Source organism: Trachemys scripta, chromosome 20 (genome assembly GCF_013100865.1).
Source record: "Trachemys scripta elegans isolate TJP31775 chromosome 20, CAS_Tse_1.0, whole genome shotgun sequence".
In the NCBI taxonomy this organism is placed as follows: Eukaryota; Metazoa; Chordata; order Testudines; family Emydidae; genus Trachemys; species Trachemys scripta.
Window position 1 is genome coordinate 19,160,260 of NC_048317.1, and position 15,831 is coordinate 19,176,090.

Consider the following 15,831-nt stretch of genomic DNA (forward strand, 5'->3'; position numbering starts at 1 on the left):
TGCAGAAAAACCTGAGTCTCTGGATTAAGTTTAGAAGTGTGAGCAACAAGGGTGATGTTGTGGTGGGAGTCTGCTATAGACCACCAGACCAGGGGGATGAGGTGGACGAGGCTTTCTTCCGGCAACTAGCAGAAGTTACTAGATTGCAGGCCCTGGTTCTCATGGGAGACTTTAATCACCCTGATATCTGCTGGGAGAGCAATACAGCGGTGCACAGACAATCCAGGAAGTTTTTGGAAAGTGTAGGGGACAATTTCCTGGTGCAAGTGCTGGAGGAACCAACTAGGGGCAGAGCTCTTCTAGACCTGCTGCTCACAAACTGGGAAGAATTAGTAGGGGAAGCAAAAGTGGATGGGAACCTGGGAGGCAGTGACCATGAGATGGTCAAGTTCAGGATCCTGACACAAGGAAGAAAGGAGAGCAACAGAATATGGACCCTGGACTTCAGAAAAGCAGACTTTGACTCCCTCGGGGAACTGATGGGCAGGATCCCCTGGGAGAATAACATGAGGGGGAAAGGAGTCCAGGAGAGCTGGCTGTATTTTAAAGAATCCTTATTGAGATTGCAGGAAAGAAACATCCCAATGTGTAGAAAGAATAGTAAACATGGCAGGCGACCAGTTTGGCTTAACAGTGAAATCCTTGCTGACCTGAGCTAAAGTAATGGCTGAAACTTGCTAATACTACTCCTGAGGGCATTCTGCGCTAAAAAATTAAAAAAGGATACCAAAAAATTCTGCACACAGTATTTTAAAATTCTGCAGGTTTTGTCAATAAATAAATGCAGAGGCTCCAGCACGGCAGTGGGGAGCACAGGCCACCGGCTGCACAAAGGTGGGAGATCACCCTGCAGCCTCCCCATGCCCCACCACAGGGACATGGACTCAGTGGTGAGGCTGCACCCAGCCCTGACACAGCACAAGGCCTGGGATGGCCCCAGAAATACCCTGTGGCCCAGCCCCTCTGTGCCAGGTGCACGAGGTGTGGGGCAGACAGGCGCAATCAGGCAGGATCCAAGAGTGGAGGGGATGAGTGTGGGGGGATCCAGGTGTGGGGTGGGAGGATTTTAGCTGGAACAATCTGGGTTCAGGCAGCTCAGTGGGGGGATCTGGATGCATAGAGGCTCATTGGGGGGTTCAAGGTGCAGGGGCAATGAGACTCTGCTGGGCCTTCCAGATGAAAGTGGTTGGGGCTCAGTGGAGGGGTCTGGGGGTCTCAGCAGGGGGATCTGGGTGCTTGGAGAGTGGGTCTTGGTGGGATAGGTGTCTGGGTGCAGCTATTTGGGGGACAGTGGTGCAGGAATCTGGATGTGGGGGCTCAGGAAGGTGGGGGGTTGAGTGCAGGGAGCTCCAGGGGGAGTGGTCTGGGTGCAGGAGTGGTGGTCCGGAGACAGGGGATCTGGGTGCAGGGGTTGAGGTTCAATGGGGTGGGGTTTGGGTATGGAGGGCTGGGGGGGGTTCTGGGTGTATGGGGTGAGACTTGGCTGGGGTATGGGAGGTCTGGATGCACAGCGGTTGGGCGGATGGGGGAGCAGCTCCCCATACAGTGACTCCTCCCCCTGCAGCTGAGGAGCAATGGGGCAGGAAGCAGGGGAGAATGCTGAGTTTCCTGCAGTTGGGGGAGGTTTCTGGGGTGGGTCTGACAGCCCCAGCTACCCCTTGCAGGGGAAGAGGAAGTCCCGTCCTCTCCTGTCTCCAGCCCAGCCGGGAATAGCAGCTGATCCCAGCTCAGGGTAGAAGCCACTGGCTGGGGTATCCCCAGCCCTGCAGTGATCTACCTCTCTGCTGGCTGCTCCGATTACCTGAAATGATGACCTGCGCAGCTAGGAAGTGGTGCGTGACTGGTTTTGCAGCTTCCCTTTGCTTCCCTGTCAGAAAATCATTTTTCTGTGAGGAAACAAAGAAATCTGTGGAGGACATGGATTCTGTGCATGTGCAGTGGCACAGAATTCCACCAGGAGTAAACGATTAAGTCTCACAAACGGAGTCACGAAAGTGCACAAGGCCATGTGTCCGAGTGTATTTTTATCACTTAGCTAGTTATAGAGGTATAAAACAAAGAATGACAATCTCAAGTCTGTCTCTGTATGGGTCTTCTCTCACTAGGATAGTCTGAGGCCTTGTTCTTAGGCTAAGCCCTCTGGCTAAGCAGCAGGGGCAGCCATAAGCTCGGAAGCGTATGGTCACATCCCAAACCAGTAACATTGAAATGAGGTGGTATTGGGCTGTTAGGAAGATGATCCTGTCCTGTTAGTGCCCATCACCACCAGATAAAGAAACAGATCTTAAGATGGTTAAAGAAAACTTAGTTTGATAGCATCCTGTCTGGCAAGAAATCACTTATCAATGGTTTTGGTTGTGAAAACCTCATTTCTGTATTATCTTTATGGCCCCCACTTTTCTATTGTTAATCTGCCTGGTTCTCTAATTGTTTCTGTCTGCTGTATAATTAATTTTGCTAGGTGTAAGTTAATTAGGTTAGTGGGATATAATTGGTTAGAGAATTATGTTACAATATGTTAGGACTGGTTAGTTAAATTTCAGTAAAATGATTGGTTAAGGTATAGCTGAGAATATTACTATATAAACTGGGGTCAAACAGGAGGTGTGGGGGGGGAAATTTGGAATCATGTTTGCTAAAAGGAGGAACGGGAATAGGGAATGGGGAACAGGGACACAAGCAAGGCTCTGCGGCATCAGAGCTGGGAAGGGGGACACAGGGGAACAGACTATCGGCGTATCTAGATAAGCCTGAGTGGTGTGAAGGTCTTCAGAATATGTTTGCTTGGAAACTAACCCCAATAAATAACACATTGTTTGCACTTCAGGCTTCTGGTCTTCTGCTTTCTCTCTGTGTGACAAGAACCAGGTGAGAGGATGAAGGGAAAGCCCTCTAACACCTTGGTGCCGTGACTCAGATACATCACGTCAGACAGGTGAGTGGCAGCCAGGTAAGTCCCCCTCTCCAATAGTCCGTGCAGCTGCTTGGAAGGGGTATGGTGGACTCTCATGATGGTAGTTGCGGGTACTGGCAAGCCGGGGTAGTGGATTTTTTATGGAAGAATTAGGACCTATTTGAGGTGTGGGTGTCAACCTGGGATGAGATTAAAAAGCAAATGGGGGCAGTGTAGGGGACCCAGAGGGATGGGGGCTAGCTGAGGAGCCCCCCCTCCTTGGTAAATCGGTAGCGGAAGGAGGTCCGTGCCCCTGGGGATAGGATGCCTTCCAGAGAAAGGAGGCACTTAAGTCTGCTTGTAAGAGGTTTGAAGTAAAGGCAGCATTATTGGAAGCTGCCAGTAATCTTTCAAGTTTGGTGCTACTCCAGTGAAGGCAACTGGAGGATTGTAAATTAGAGTTAGGAGTGGTTAAAGATGATTTGGCACAACAGGGTTTGGAGTCAAAAGCAGAGTGAGACTTGGTTCTAGGGGAGTGGAGAAAAAAAAAGTTTTGAAGTGAAAAATGGCAGGGTTTGCAGGAGCAGGTAACAACCCCCACTCCTCTCCCAGAGCCAGGATAAAAACCTGGGGGTAAGTGAAAAGTAATCAGAACTCTGGTGGAAGTTAATTGTGTCCCTTTTAAGACTGAGTCTCTGAGCTGCTATTAGCTTTCGATCCAAAAGAAAGCCAGCAAGTGTCTGTGTGGATGCAAAATTACCTAGCTGATATGGGAAGGAGAGAACTGCCCATAAATGGCAGCACGAAGGAGCTGCAAATAATAAATATACCTGATCACTAAACAAGCTACTTGTAAGCAAGAAGACTCACATTATGACCCCCCAAGAAAGGGAGGTGAGAAAACAAGTCAAGCCTGAAAATAAGAGGGAACAGGTTAACCTTAAGAAAGGTGTGTGTGTGTACACACAACACTCCTACCTTGTAATTTACCAAAACCCCAAGGATATAATTAAAGTATATGCAAAGATTTCAAGAGGGTAATGAACACACCGGCCTCAAAGACAAATTGTCTAAATAAAGGGCATGGTATAACAAGATACTTAAAAATACCCACTGGTAATAAATGTGATGCTAATGTTATTGTTAGTTCATATGGCAATAATGCTTCTCACCTATTACCTGTGAATAAACTTAAAGCTAGGCACAGCAGAGAAACCATTACAAACATGGCCTGTTGTACAAGAGGGGAAAATGAGGTACGCCACCTCATGAATTTCATAAATGAACTGTGGGATAATTCACTAGCCTGACTATAGAACAAAACAAGTACAGCGTGGAGGTAATTCTTCTGTTTTTTCTGCAATTAGCAAGGAGACTGGTGTGAAGCGCTTCGGAATATGCTTGCTTGGAAACTAACCCCAATAAACATTGCATTGTTTGCACTTTGGACTTCTGCTTTCTGTCTGTGTGATAAGAACCAGGAGAGAGGGTGAAGGGAAAGCCCTCTAACAGCTGGTACACAAGGGTTGTTCGTGATGCGAGCTATGATGTCATTCATTGTTTGAAATTTGTCTGTTGGCAGGTTTGCCCATGCTGTGATAGAATTTAGGGTTGCCTGATGAAGTCCAATGATTGCGCAGGGTTGAAGATCGACTTTCTGATGTTGATGCTGATCCCCAGTGAAGAAAGGAGGCTGAGTAACATAGGAGTTGACATGTAGGCTTCTTGTGGGGCCTAGTAAAAAGGGGCCAGTCATTGAGGTATGGAAAAATAAGAAGATCATAATGCCTGATGTGAGCTGCTACTATGGAAAATACTTTGGTGAAGACTCTGGGAGCAGTAGCTAACCTGAAGAGTAGTACTCTGTATTGGAAATGATCAGAACCCACCATAAATCTGAGAAAATGCCCATGGGTAGCGTTAATATGAATGTGGAAGTAAGCAACCTTAATATTGAGAGCCATGAACCACGTGTCTTTTTCTAAGGATGGAATTATTGCTGCCAATGTGACCATGTGAAACTTGAGTTTGCTGATGAAGCAAATGAGGCGATGGAGGTAGAGAACTGGTCTCCAATCACCTTTCTTCTAGTGTATTAGAAAGTAAGTTGATATTGCAGAGGAATGCATTCTATTGCTCCTCATTGTAATAAGGAGTTCATCTCTTGGGCGAGAATATTGTCATTAGAGTGCTTCCTGAAGCGAGGTGGAGAGGGGGGTATTGGAGGAGGTAGCAATACAAAAACTCACTCGTATAGTCACAGAGGATGACATTCATTGCCCATTTGTCCACTGTTATCACGCTCCATGAGTGGAAAAAGACTGCTAAATGACCCCCAAATGGAGTAGAAGGGTCACAAGGTTTTAGGCTTAGTGGCTGGCAGTTCTCGAGCTCGCATGAAAAATATCTCTTGGCTTTTGGTTGAGTTTGAGATGTTGAAACCTGAGGTAAAAATGTGGAGACCTATACCTTGGTGTGGACAACTGATGCCCAGTGAGTGAAGGGTAGCCCTGGAGTCTTTTAGAGTACGAAGAGACTCATCTGTCTTCTGGTTGAAGAGATGAGATTAATCAAAAGGGAGGTCCTTGATGACGTTTTGGACCTACCTGGGAAACCAGAAGCACGAAGCCAAGACTCTCTTCGCATCATGATGCCCATAGCCATGGCCCTGGAGGAAGTATCAGCTGCATCCACTGTGGATTGGAGGGCAGTTTTGGCTATCAGTTTCCCATCCTTGCCAAAGGGATGAAAGTGAGTATAGTCTTGCTGTGGGAGACGATTAGTAAATTCCTCAAATTTAGTCTAAATTCAGGAAGTCTGAAGTTTGTAAGAATGGTAGGACAATGGAACAGACTGCCTAGGGAGGTCGTGGAAACTCCTTCACTGGAGGTTTACAAAAGGACGCTGGATAGCCTGTCTTGGATGGTTTAGACAACAAATCCTGCATCTTGGCAAGGGGTTAGGCTACATGACCCCTGCGGTCCCTTCTAACCCTGTGATTCTATCTTATCCCTTGTTGGGCTCAAGATATCCCCTTATCAGCACATTTCCCTAAATGAAGTGGTTTGGGAAAGCAATTTATATAACTAGAAACAAAATTATGACATTTTGGAACATAATACTTTTGAGTTTACTCCTTTACTATAACCCAGTTTTCCCTCTTACCACAGAACAGTTCATACACCTCAGGTTGAATGGAACAGGGCTCTTTACTCATTCAATCTGTTGAATCTGGCAGAGGCAGACTAGCACTGTTATACATGCCTTACAATGAAGGTCTTCGGTCTGGTGCTTCACATTTGCATGATACACCAAACCTTAGTTTTATCTTCTGGGATTCATTCATTGGAAGACTATTTCACTTGTAGCTTTCACCAAATGAACAGAATTTTCAGCAGAAAGGAATCATGACAACATGTAGCAGTTTGGAGAGATTGTCCTGCTGTCACAGAATTCACTTGTTTGTACAACAGACCATTTCTGTTATTTTAATATGTCTTCTCTGTGCTAAAGGTGTGTGTGTGTGTGTGTGTGTGTATTATGTTACTACTACAACCTGTGACATAAATTAAGACCCCACAACCATCCTGACTAAAATAATTAAGATACCGTGGGGGCTAGAAAAATTAGAGAAACCCTAAAAAAAATTCAGCATGGAGCTCTCACATATGTTGGAATTGTTTCTCTTTGTCATACCTGTCACTTCTACTACACACCCCAAGATATCCACGTTATGGCCTTTGTTCTCATTCCAGCCTTTGCAGCTCTGTCTCTTGCTTTAGCAAACTACTCCCACATGCACCTGCCATCTTATCTGCCCTTTGTCTGGAATGGGTGGGCTCCCTTCATGTATGTCTTACTTGTGCAGCTGACAACTCCATGGGCACACAGGAACTGGGAGTGGATGGGAGAGAAATGAAAGAGCTGATTGGCTCAATTCCGCACAAAAATTAAGAAGCTAGTTAAACAGAAATAAAAGGAACAATCACAAGAGAGAAATGCCTGCAAGCTGCAGGAAAACACCGTAATAGAGGCTCAAAGTATATGTATACCCCAAATAAAATAAAACAAACAGTAAGAGTACCAAAAAAAACCCTGCCACCATGGCTAAACAGCAGAGAAAAAAGACAGAGGCAAAAAAGGCATCCTTTAAAAATGGAAAGTCAATCCTACTGAGGAAAATAGAAGCATAAACTCTGGCAAGTGTAAAAGTATAATTTGGCAGGCCAAAAAAAGAATCTGAAGAGCAACTAGCAAAAGACACAAAAACTAACAGCAAATTATTATTTTTTAAAGTATATCAGAAGCAGGAAGCCTGCCAAACAATCAGCAGGGCCACTGGACAAACAAGATGCTAAAGGAGTACTTGTGGTACCTTAGAGACTAACAAATTTATTAGAGCATAAGCTTTTGTGGGCTACAGCCCACTTCTTCGGATGCATAGAATGGAACATATATTGAGGAGATATATATACACACATACAGAGAGCATGAACAGGTGGGAGTTGTCTTACCAACTCTGAGAGGCCAATTAAGTAAGAGAAAAAAAAAACTTTTGAAGTGATAATCAAGATAGCCTAGTACAGACAGTTTGATAAGTGTGAGAATACTTACAAGGGGAGATAGATTCAATGTTTGTAATGGCTCAGCCATTCCCAGTCTTTATTCAATCCTGAGTTGATTGTGTCTAGTTTGCATATCAATTCCAGCTCAGTAGTCTCTCGTTGGAGTCTGTTTTTGAAGTTTTTCTGTTGTAATATAGCCACCCGCAGGTCTGTCATTGAATGACCAGACAGGTTAAAGTGTTCTCCCACTGGTTTTTGAGTATTATGATTCCTGATGTCAGATTTGTGTCCATTAATTCTTTTGCGGAGAGACTGTCCGGTTTGGCCAATGTACATGGCAGAGGGGCATTGCTGGCACATGATGAATATATCACATTGGTAGATGTGCAGGTGAACGAGCCCCTGATGGTATGGCTGATGTGATTAGGTCCTATGATGATGTCACTTGAATAGATATGTGGACAGAGTTGGCATCGAGCTTTGTTACAAGGATAGGTTCCTGGGTTAGTGGTTTTGTTCAGTGATGTGTGGTTGTTGGTGAGTATTTGCTTTAGGTTGGGGGGTTGTCTGTAAGCGAGGACAGGTCTGTCTCCCAAGATCTGTGAGAGCAAAGGATCATCTTTCAGGATAGGTTGTAGATCTCTGATGATGCGCTGGAGAGGTTTTAGTTGGGGGCTGAAGGTGACAGCTAGTGGTGTTCTGTTATTTTCTTTGTTGGGCCTGTCTTGTAGGAGGTGACTTCTGGGTACTCGTCTGGCTCTGTCAATCTGTTTTTTCACTTCAGCAGGTGGGTATCGTAGTTTTAAGAATGCTTGATAGAGATCTTGTAGGTGCTTGTCTCTATCTGAGGGATTGGAGCAAATGCGGTTATATCTTAGAGCTTGGCTGTAGACAATGGATCGTGTGGTGTGTCCTGGATGGAAGCTGGAGGCATGTAGGTAAGTGTAGCGGTCAGTAGGTTTCCGGTATAGGGTGGTATTTATGTGACCATCACTTATTAGCACAGTAGTGTTCAGGAAATGGACCGCTTGTGTGGATTGATCTAGGCTGAGGTTGATGGTGGGATGGAAATTATTGGCTAGGTAAGTGGCATGATACTGGAGCTCTAACGGGTTTAACCATGGATTTTCCACACGGTGAGGTGAAGAGACTCCAGGTTGGAGTGATGAAGGTGGCCGTGGTCCTAAGTGAGGAGGTCTGGAATCATGGGGCAAAGCACAATTGGAGTTGCAGCTAGCAAGGGATGTGAAGGGTAACAAGAAGGGTTTCTACAGGTATGTTAGCAACAAGAAGATGGTCAGGGAAAGTGTGGGACCCTTACTGAATAGGGGAGGGAACCTATGACAGATGATGTGGAAAAAGCTGAAGTACTCAATGCTCTTACACCTGTTGGGCTCGTTGTCCCTCTCCAAGGCCTGGTCTACACTACGGGTTTAGGTCGACTTTAGCAGCGTTAAACCGAATTAAGCCTGGACACGTCCACACAACGAGGCCCTTTCTTTCGACTTAAAGGGCCCTTTAAACCGGTTTCTTTACACCACCTCCGACGAGGGGATTAGCGATAAAACCGGCCTTTGCGGGTCGGAATTGGGGTAGTGTGGACGGAATTCGATGTTATTGGCCTCCGGGAGCTATCCCACAGTGCTTCATTGTGACCGCTCTGGACAGCGCTCTCAACTCAGATGCACTGACCAGGTAGACAGGAAAAGACCCGCGAAGGTTTGAATTTCATTTCCTGTTTGCCCAGCGTGGAGAGCACAGGTGACCACGCAGAGCTCATCAGCACAGGTAACCGTCATGGAGTCCTCCCAGGATCGCAAAAGAGCTCCAGCATGGACCGAACGGGAGGTACGAGATCTGCTCGCCATATGGGGAGATGAAGCAGTGATAGCTGAACTCCGTAGCAGTAAAAGATATGGAAAAGTATTAGAAAAGATCTCCAAGGCCATGAAGGACCGAGGCCATAACAGGGACACACAGCAGTGCCGCGTGAAAATTAAGGAGCTAAGGCAAGCCTACCACAAAGCCAGAGAAGCAAACGGAAGGTCCGGGGCAGAGCCGCAAACTTGCCGCTACTACGCGGAGCTGCATGCGATCCTAGGGGGTGCAGCCACCACTACCCCAACCGTGTGCTATGACTCTCTCACTGGAGAAACACACAGGGAAGACGGTTCGGGGAACGAGGAAGATGACGATGGAGGTACTGTAGGTAGCTCACAGCAGCAAGGAAGCGGAGAAACCGGTTTCCCCAACAGCCAGGATATGTTTGTGACACTGGACCTGGAACCAGTAACCCCCGAACTCACCCAAGACCCTCAGGGCACACAGGAGACCTCTGGTGAGTGTAACTTTGTAAATATTTGTAAACATTACAAAAAAAAAGCAAGCAAGTCTGTTAACGTGTATGGGGATGGAGCGGAAATCCTCCAGGGACATCTCCAGAAAGCTCTCCTGGTTGAAATGGGGTGATTTTATTAAGGGGGACATTCAGAGGCGCCCGTTCCTGCTATTCGGACCAGAAATGTTCCCCGCTGTTAACCACGCGGTGGGGGGGAGGGGTGAAGTGATCATCCCAGAGAATCGTGTGTGTGTGTGTGGGGGGGGTGGTGGTTTACTTGTGTTTGTGCCGCATGTTAACCGGGAAACCGCAGCCCCCTCCTTTTACATTGAAACCCCATTTTAAATGGACAACCCAATTCATCCTTGAGATGGGAAATGCGCTGCTGTTTGCAACCTTTCCCGCATGTTAAGAAGGTTAAATAAGCCAAAACACTGTGGCCTACGATGGCTGCCTGCAAGCCGAAATATGCGACCTTGTAATGAAAGAGTGTACCCATTGTTCCCTAAAATGTGTCTTTTTTAACCACCTCTCCCTTCTCCTCCACCAGCTGCAAATGTTTCTCCTTCGCAGAGGCTCGTGAACATTAGAAAGAGAAAACGTAAGACGAGGGACGAGATGTTCACGGAGCTGCAGATGTCCTCCCACGCTGATAGAGCACAGCAGAATGCGTGGAGGCAGTCAATGTCGGAGATGAGAAAAGTCCAACATGAACGAGAGGAGAGGTGGCGGGCTGAAGACGATAGGTGGCGTCAGCTTGCAGACAGACGGCAAGAGGCAATGCTCCGTCTGCTGGAGCATCAAAGTGATATGCTCGAGCGTATGGTTGAGTTGCAGGAAAGGCAGCAGGAGCAGAGACCGCCGCTACAGCCCCTGTGTAACCAACAGCCCTCCTCCCCAAGTTCCATAGCCTCGTCACCCAGACGCCCAAGAACACGGTGGGGGGGGCCTCCGTCCACCCAGTCACTCCACCCCAGATGATCGCCCAAGCATCAGAAGGCTGGGCTTCAATAAGAGTTAAAGTTTTAAAATGCAGTGTGTCCTTTTCCATCCCTCCTCCCCCACCCATCCCTGCTACCTTGGCAATTATCCCCCTACCTCTGTAAGGAACTAATAAAGAATGCATGAATGTGAAAAAACAATGACTTTATTGCCTCTGCAAGCGGGAGGGGAGGGGAGGGTGGGGTGGGGTGGTTGGTTTACAGGGAAGTAGAGTGAACCGGGTCGGGGGGGGGGGGGTTGGAGGGTTCATCAAGGAGAAACAAACAGAAGTTTCACACAGTAGCCTGGCCAGTCACAAAACTCGTTTTCAAAGCTTCTCTGATGCGCACCGCGCCCTGCTGTGCTCCTCTAACCGCCCTGGTGTCTGGCTGCGCGTAATCAGCGGCCAGGCGAGTTGCCTCAACCTCCCACCCCGCCATAAATGTCTCCCCCTTACTCTCACAGATATTGTGGAGCGCACAGCAAGCAGCAATAACAATGGGGATATTCTTTTCGCTGAGGTCTGAGCGAGTCAGTAAGCTGCGCCAGCGCGCTTTTAAACGTCCAAATGCACATTCCACCACCATTCGGCACTTGCTCAGCCTGTAGTTGAACAGGTCCTGACTCCTGTCCAGGCTGCCTGTGTATGGCTTCATGAGCCATGGCATTAAGGGGTAGGCTGGGTCCCCAAGGATCACGATAGGCATTTCAACATCCCCAATGGTCACTTTCTGGTCCGGGAAGAAAGTCCCTTCCTCCAGCTTTCGAAACAGAGCAGAGTTCCTGAAGACGCGAGCATCATGTACCTTTCCCGGCCATCCCACGTTGATGTTGGTGAAACGTCCCTTGTGATCCACCAGGGCTTGCAGCAGCATTGAAAAGTACCCCTTGCGGTTTATGTAGTCGGTGGCTTGGTGCTCCGGTGACAAGATAGGGATATGGGTTCCGTCTATGGCCCCGCCACAGTTTGGGAATCCCATTTCAGCAAAACCATCCACTATTGACTGCACGTTGCCCAGAGTCACTACCCTTGCTATCACCAGGTCTTTCATTGCCCTGGCAAATTGGATCACAGCAGCCCCCACAGTAGATTTGCCCACTCCAAATTGATTCCCGACTGACCGGTAGCTGTCTGGCGTTGCAAGCTTCCACAGGGCTATTGCCACTCGCTTCTCAACTGTGAGGGCTGCTCTCATCTTGGTATCCTGGCGTTTCAGGGCAGGGGAAAGCAAGTCACAAAGTTCCATGAAAGTGCCCTTACGCATGCGAAAGTTTCGCAGCCACTGGGAATCGTCCCATACCTGCAGCACGATGCGGTCCCACCAGTCTGTGCTTGTTTCCCGGGCCCAGAATCGGCGTTCCACGGTATCAACCTGCCCCAGTAACACCATGATTTCCACATTGCTGGGGCCTGTGCCTTGTGAGAGGTCTATGGCCATGTCAATTTCCTCATCACTCTCGTCGCCGCGCTGCAATCGCCTCCTCGCCTGGTCCGGGTTTCGCCTTGGCATGTTCTGGCTCTGCATGTACTCCAGGACAATGCGCGTGGTGTTCATAGTGCTCATAATTGCCGCGGTGATCTGAGCGGGCTCCATGATCCCAGTGCTAGCTATGGCGCCTGGTCAGAAAAAAGGCGCGAAAGTAGTATCTGATGGACCAGGAGAAGGAGGGCGGGAGGGAGGGAGGGCCGAGTGACGACATGGCGTACAGGTACAGGAACAGGGAGAAACACAAACAACTGTCACACAGAATGGTCCCCCCAAAGATTAAACTGGAAACCCTGGGCTTAGCAGGCCGTTGATTTCACGGAGGAAGGGGAAGCAAATGAACACAGAACAAATCTATTTTTTACATCTTAAGGTGGCAGCCGACGCTGCAGCATGAGTGACAGCCATACCAGTATGACGATGACGGGTACCAATCATAATATGCCATCATCTGCCAAAAGGCAAGGGGCTGCTGCTGTGTAGCAATGCAGCCCCACGTCTGCCAGCCCCACGTCCGCCAGCACCCAGCATCGCCCTCGGCCTCTTCTGGGTGCTTAGCAGACAATATTGGGCAATTGGCAGAAAATAGTATATTATGACTGGTAACCGTCATCATCGAAACAGTAGCATGTCTGCCCAGGTGGCCATGATTGACAGCCATACCAGTACGACGACGACGGGTACCAGTCATAATATACCATCGCCTGCAAGGGGCTGGTGCAATGCAGCACTACGGCTGCCAGCCCCACGGCTATCACTCATGCTACACCGTCTACCGCCAAAAGGCAGTTAGCAGCTGCTGCTGTGTAGCAATGCAGTCCCACGTCTGCCGGCACCCAGAGGACATATGGTGACGGTGAGCTCAGCTGAGCTGAGCGGGCTCCATGCTTGCCGTGGTATGTTGTCTGCACAGGTAACCCAGGTAAAAAGGCGCGAATCTATTGTCTGCCGTTGCTGTGACGAGGGGGGAGGGGCCTGACGACATGTACCCAGAACCGCCCGCGACACTGTTTTGCATCATCCGGGCATTGGGATCTCAACCCAGAATTCAAAGAAAAGGCGCGAACCGCTTCTCGGCTCGAGCTGTGGCGCAAACGTAGTATCTGACGGCCTAGGGGAAGGAGGGAGGGGGGCCGAGTGACGACATGGCGTACAGGCACAGGGAATTAAAATAAAGAACGGTGGCTGTGCATCAGGGAGAGACACAAACAACTGTCACAGACTGGTCCCCCCCAAAGATTAAACTGAAAACCCTGTTGACGGAGGGAGGGGGAAGCAAATGAATACAGAGAAAATCTATTTTTTACATCTTAAGACGACGGTGCAGCGTGACTGATAGCCCTCGGCATCTTTCTGGGTGCTTGGCAGCAAATACTGGGCGGTGTATGACGATGGTCTTCAGGCCTATTGTACGAGCTGCAGCTCAGGGAAGACTCTGCTAACGTGCGATGACCCGACTTGTAATAGGCCGGCTAACAGTCATAATACACCATTTACTGCCAAAAGGCAAGCCCCACGGCTGCCAGCACCCAGATCGCCGATGAAGGCTACCAGTCTACTGCACCGTCTACCGCCAAAAGGCAGTTAGCAGCTGCTGCTGTGTAGCAATGCAGTCCCACGTCTGCCGGCACCCAGAGGACATATGGTGATGGTGAGCTCAGCTGTGCTGAGCGGGCTCCATGTTGTCTGCACAGGTAACCCAGGTAACCCAGATAAAAAGGCGCGAATCTATTGTCTGCCGTTGCTGTGACGGGGGAGGGAGGGGCCTGACGACATGTACCCAGAACCGCCCGCGACACTGTTTTGCATCATCCGGGCATTGGGATCTCAACCCAGAATTCCAAGGGGCGGCAGAGACTGCGGGAACTGTGGGATAGCTGTGGGATAGCTACCCATAGTGCAATGCTCCGGAAGTCGACGCTAGCCTCGTACTGTGGACGCGGTCTGCCAACTAGAGCACCTAGAGCATTTTATTGTGTGGACATACACAATCGGCTGTATACAACCGATTTCAATAAAACCGGCTTCTATAAATTCGAACTAATTTCGTAGTGTAGACATACCCCAAGATACTTTAGACAGGAATTGTGTGGGTCTCCCTTCGGCATGGGCTTCAGGCGACCTGGATGACTTGAAGCCCTGACACCGAGGCATGCCCTGGTCCCCGGGACGGGAACAAAGTAGTGTGTGTAGGGGGGTTAACCCCCAACTAAAACTTAACTACTCCACTTATCACTAACTATAACTTCATCACTAAGGGTATGTCTACACTACGAAATTAGGTCGAATTTATAGACGTCGATTTTTTAGAAATCGATTTTATACAGTCGATTGTGTTTGTCCCCACTTAAGACAATTAAGACCATTAACTCGGCGGAGTGCATCCACAGTACCAAGGCTAGCATCGACTTCCAGAGCGTTGCACCGTGGGTAGCTATCCCACAGTTCCCAGAGTCTCCGCCACCCATTGGAATTCTGGTTGAGATCCCAATGCCTGATGGGTCAAATCATTGTCGTGGGTGATTCTGGGTACATATTGTCAGACCCCCCCCCCTGTGAAAGCAATGGCAGACAATCTTTTTGAGCCTTTTTTCCTGGGTTCCCCGTGCAGCCACCATACCACGGCAAGCATGGAGCCCGCTCAGCTCACTGTCACCGTACATCTCCTGGGTGCTGGCAGACATGGTACTGAATTGCTACACAGCGGCAGCTCACTGCCTTTTGGCAGCAGACGGTGCTTTATGACTGGTAGCCGTCTCCTGGGTGCAATTTTAGCCGAGCTTGGTGAGGTCTGTCGGGGTGCCTGGACATAAATGGAGTGACTCCAGGTCATTCTCTTTTTAAGTTTTGTCTCATGGAGATTCAGTCCTGCCTGCAGTCGTACTGCACCGTCTTCTGGCGAGCAGCCAGGAGATGACGACAGCTAGCAGTCGTACTGCACCGTTTGCTGCCAGCCTAAGATGTATAAGCGAGATGGAGTGGATCAAAACAAGAAAGAGACCAGATTTGTTTAGTATTAATTTGCTCCCCCCTCCCTCCCTCTTGAATAGTGGGGGGAGGGATAGCTCAGTGGTTTGAGCATTGGCCTGCTAAACCCAGGGTTTTGAGTTCAATCCTTGAGGCAGGCATTCTGTGTGACAGTTGTGTGTGCTTCTCATTGAAGCAAACCCATCCTCTTTGTTGATTTTAATTCCCTGTAAGCCATGTCATCCCTCCATCAGAGCAATGGCAGACAACCGTTTTCCGCCTTTTTTCAGCGCAGACGCCATAGCACAGCAAGCATGGAGCCCGCTCAGATCACCACAGCAATTATGAGCTCTGTAAACACCACGCGTATTATCCTGCAGTATATGCAAAATCAGAACCCGCAAAAGCAAAACCAGGTGAGGAGGTGATGGCAGTACAGTGATGAGGACATGGACACAGACTTCTCTCCAAGTATGGGGCCCGGCAATGTGGACATCATGGTGTTAATGGGGCAGGTTCATGCTGTGGAACACAAATTCTGGGCCCGGGAAACAAGCACAGACTGGTGGGACCACATAGTGTTGCATGTCTGGGACGATT

At 48.7% G+C, this 15,831-nt stretch overlaps 1 long non-coding RNA gene across 1 annotated transcript; it reads left to right on the forward strand.

Moving 5' to 3' along the window:
- The first annotated feature begins 2,701 nt into the window (after nt 1-2,701).
- On the forward strand, nt 2,702-15,558 carry LOC117868295. Its single transcript, XR_004643601.1, has 3 exons — nt 2,702-2,935; nt 4,476-4,995; nt 15,522-15,558. It is a non-coding gene; the product is annotated as an uncharacterized LOC117868295 (long non-coding RNA).
- Nucleotides 15,559-15,831: the final 273 nt, after the last annotated feature.